Source organism: Ovis aries, chromosome 6 (genome assembly GCF_016772045.2).
Source record: "Ovis aries strain OAR_USU_Benz2616 breed Rambouillet chromosome 6, ARS-UI_Ramb_v3.0, whole genome shotgun sequence".
Classification (NCBI taxonomy): domain Eukaryota; kingdom Metazoa; phylum Chordata; class Mammalia; order Artiodactyla; family Bovidae; genus Ovis; species Ovis aries.
In genome coordinates this window covers 18,471,196-18,476,173 of record NC_056059.1, presented here as the reverse complement: position 1 = coordinate 18,476,173, position 4,978 = coordinate 18,471,196, and positions in this window count along the sequence as shown.

The following is a 4,978-nucleotide window of genomic DNA, read 5'->3' as shown; positions in this document are numbered from 1 at the left end:
TTGGGATTAAGTGAAACCTGTTTGGTCATGAGTTGGTAATTGTTGAAGCTCAGTGATGTGTACATATCATATATATAAGAATTCATTGTAAGTATACTCTATTTTTATAGTTATGAAAATTTCCATAAACAAAAGTAACAATAGCAATAACAATAAGATATTAAAGGCAAAAACTCCAATTATACAAACAGGTGGCCTCTGGAGCAAAGTATCTTCATGAATATTGATTATATCATTTCATATTCTTCTAAACTCTTCAAGAGAACTGGAAACACTGAAATATTAGGGCTGTAACTCAAAGTTTTCATGAGGAATTAATCTCTTGTAAATCCTTCTGCCATGACCAGTTGGCTTCACTGCCACTATCCATTTACATTTCTTACCAGGAGACATATCAAAAACAAGCACGTTTTGACTTTCTTTTTTTTACGTGACATCCAATTTCAGTGATAGTTTTTGTTTCAGTAATAACATCTCAGACTATGTTTTCTGATTTAGTTTGGGGGCGGGTGGAGGAAGAGTGTACTCAGATCCCAAAGCATTGCATTTTGTAGCACAGAATGCATAATTGTAATGCAGGTTTAGAAGCTAGAGAAGAATAGAAGACTACCCTAGAAATAGTTGTAGAAGATAATTCCTGTACAAATACGCAAAATAATCCTATTGATACTAGAGTTTACCTTTGAGAGGTAAGTTTTACAACTGAATTAAATTTTTTTTAAGAGGACATAACCTAAAAGTGGTGGGGGCTTCCTAGGTGGCACAGTGGTGAAGAATCCACCTGTCAATGCAAGAGGTGAAAGAGACAGGGGATCAATTCCTGGGTTGGCAACCCACTCCAGTGTTCTTTTTTGTTTAATTTGTTTACTTTTAATTGGAGGATAATTGCTGTACAATGTGGTGTTTGTTTCTGCCATACATCAACAGGAATCAGCCACAGGTATACACATGCCCCCTCCTTCGGGAAACTCCTTCCTACCCCCAACTCCGTTCCATCCCCCTAGATTGTCACAGAGCAGCAAGTTGAGCTCCTCGGGTCATAGGACAAACTCCTACTGGCTGTCTATTTTACCTAGGGTAATATATATGTTTCAAAGCTACTCTCGCAATTCATCCCTCTCTCTAGTTCCCTGACCATGTCCACAAGTCTGTTCTGTATGCCTGGATCTCTCCTGCTGCCCTACAAACAGGATCATCAGTACCATTTTTCTAGATTTCATATATATGTGTTAATATATGATATTTGTTTCTCTCTTTCTGACTAACTTCAATCTGTATAATAAGCTCTAGGTTCATCCACCTCACTAGAACTGACTCAAATGTGTTCCTTTTTACGGCTAAGTAATAGGCCACTGCTCCAGCATGCTTGCCTGAAAAAATTCCATGGTGGGCTCCATGGGGTCACAAAGAGTCAGACACGACTGAGCACAACACAACAACCTATAAGTGGGCCCTGAGTGAGCTGTATGCCTAGACCCCCATCTCTTTCTCAGGGAACCATTTTCACTGAAAACAGACTCTCATCTGCAGTTCCTTTTTGGTATTACATGATACGTGAATTTTTATTATTGAATTATAGTTGATTTACAATATTGTGTTAGTTTCAGGTATACAGTAAAATGAGTCATGAAATATTTTTTTCAGATTCTTTTCCATTATAGGTTATTACAAGATATTGCAGCCATGAAATTAAAAGACGCTTACTCCTTGGAAGGAAAGTCATAACCAACCTAGACAGCATATTCAAAAGCAGAGACATTACTTTGCCAACAAAGGTCCATCTAGTCAAGGCTATGGTTTTTCCTGTGGTCATGTATGGAGGTGAGAGTTGGACTGTGAAGAAAGCTGAGCGCCAAAGAATTGATGATTTTGAACTGTGGTGTTGGAGAAGACTCTTGAGAGTCCCTTGGACTGCAAGGAGATCCAACCAGTCCGTTCTAAAGGAGATCAGTCCTGGGTGTTCTTTGGAAGGACCAATGCTAAAGCTCAAACTCCAATACTTTGGCCACCTCATGCAAAGAGTTGACTCATTGGAAAAGACTCTGATGCTGGGAGGGATTGAGGGCCGGAGGAGAAGGGGATGACAGAGGATGAGATGGCTAGATGGCATCACCAACTCGAAGGTCATGAGTTTGGGTGAACTCTGGGAGTTGGTGATGGACAGGGAGGCCTGGCATGCTGCAATTCATGGGGTCCCAAAGAGTCGGACACGACTGAGTGACTGAACTGAACTGAAATATAGTTCCCTGTGCTACAGAGTAAATCTTTATTCCTAATCTATGTTATGTGCAGTAGTTTGTATCTGTTAATCTCATGCTCCCAGTTGGTCCTTCCCCCGTCCTTCTCCCCGTTGGTAACCGAAAGTTTGTTTTCCATGCCTGTGAGTCTGTTTCTGTTTTGTATCTAGATTCACTTGTGTTATTTTGTAGATCCCACTTAGAAGTAACGTTTGTCATTCAGCTGGAGAACAGGATTTCTGGCAGTCATGTTGCCACAACACCATCTGCCTCTGGCCACATGGTATTTCCATTTGGTGTCACATCTGAGCTAATAAGGCCAGTGAGCCCCTTCCTTCCCTGTGAAACTGGGAATCAGCATTAAAAATAATAGTCTGATTCTATGTGTGTTCTTGATATAAGATGCAAACTCAGAATCAGCTGGTGATATTTTCTGTCTTGCAACCAAGAAGGAAAGTGAGTCAGTCTTTGGGGAGAGAGATTGATGCAGGTAAGCAGAAAGAAATGGAGATGATTGATGAAAGAGGTGGAGATGACTGATAAGCTTATGTGATGATGTTGAAAATGAGAGATCAAATAGTTAAATGGCTGGATGGATAAGTAGGTAAATAGATATAGAGATAAAATGGTAGAGATAACTGAATAATTATTACACACAGATATGTCCAAGTTATGCAGATAATGAGAAATGCAAAATGAAGTAAAACATTTTATTTATGTGTATGTACACAAAAACTGAACATTTAAATAAATAAAACTCATACTCCTAATAGGTTGGTTTCACCATGGGAAAGAATGTAGTACTGATGGGAAATAGGCTGCTGAAGGGTGCTTTTTATTATTATTTATATATATATTCCAATATTATTTAATTTTTCTAGATCAACTTGCATTTTTGTTTTGCTTATACAAATGTTAAGATATACTTATATTCACAGAATATTTAAGTGGATAGAAAAACAAATTTTATAACTGTCAATATCCAGGAAATACTGAGCAAGAACCCAAGACCTAAAGGGGAAAATTTTTTACTTCAAAACAATTAGTAAAACATTTAAAATTTTACCAATTAAAAAAATTATCAATTCTTAACTCTTAAAAGAAACAAGTAAAAGCATAAGACCCATTTTGGGGATGTAATATTTTATTTCCTTTCACAGACCTGCTCTCTTGTGTTTACTTAGGCTAACACTAAATAAATTGCTATTCTCTAAGCATTCACATTCCCTGGAAGAAAGAAGCCATAAATTGTGTCATTTAGCAGCAAAGGCAGGGCTGGGAATATATACTCAGGACAGAAAATTCAAAATATATCATAGTTATCAAGAGTAGGGACTCTGATTTTCTGGTTTTGTATTTTTTCCCCAAATTCTTTAGCTTCATCCACTGGGTTTCATATTAACAAATATTTATGAAATGATCACATATGAATTATAATTGCCAATTGCCAAACTAATCTCAGATAAATTTAATCAGCTACTAAGTTACTTCACAATAGTCTCATCAGACCTTTTCATGTATTTAAGATTCTGGTCTTAAATACTTGGCCCATAGTTGACCAGCGCCTCAGTGGTCATGTCTAAACTAAACTTTATCTCGACTTCACTTAAGCTGCATTTCCAACAAATTCCAGTGGAACAAGGTCTGCACATTTTCTTTCTTGGACACTAGAGGGAGATTGTTTGCAGTCATCCACTTTTAGGTGGATTTTGCAGCAAGGCTATGTCCTTCTCATCACCATCCAGTCGGCTGCTGTGAATAGTCACATATGGCAGCTTCCTATCCTTTGGCCCTATCAAAACCACACATTTTTATGAGTGTTCTTCTAACATATGTAGTGGTGGTGGTTTTTAGCTCATATTTATTTAAAAAATGAGATTACAAATTGAGGAAGCTTAAAACGGGTAAGGCTAACATCAAACCAAAGGAGTCCATACAGAACTCGTTGATTTAATCATAATTACAAAGAAAAATACATTAAAAATGTAATAGCTGAACGTTTGGAACCTCAGAGGATACAACTAATTTGTACTAAAGCAGGTTGGATGGCATCATAAATTCAGTGGACATCAGTCTGAGCAAACTCCAAGAGATGATAAAGGATAGGGAAGCCTGGCATGTTGCAGTTCTTGGGGTGGCAAAGAGTGGGACATGACTGAGCAACTGAACAATAGTTACAATATAATAAAACCGTCTGTGTTCTCATTCCCTCCCACTCTCCTCGGTCACTCAATCCCAGCACTCCAGCCTCATTGCTAGTCCTGAGTCCTACAGACACATTCTCACCAGGAACTTCTCACTGGCTGATCCCTCTGCCCACAATTTCTTCCTGCCAACATCCTACAGCTCATTCCCTCAGAGGTTCAAGTCTTTGCCCAGATGTCATCTCCCCAATCAAATCTACCCTGCCTAGGAAATCCCATGCACAGAGGAGCCTGGTGGGCTATAGTTCATGGGGTCGCAAAGACTCTGACACGACTGAGCAACTGAGCACACACATACCATGCCACACATCCTATCTTATTTCTTTAACTTATTCTATGTTTTATTTTTCCATGCATTTATGTATAAATTCTATTATGTATAAATTCTATTATTCTATTCTACATAGTTTACTTATTTGTTTTGTTGATAATAATCAGTACATGATGTCTATGTCCTTTACTAACATATAAGCTCTATGAGAGTAAGGATGTCAGTCTGTTTTCATATCACTGTAGCCCAAACACCTAGATTAATGC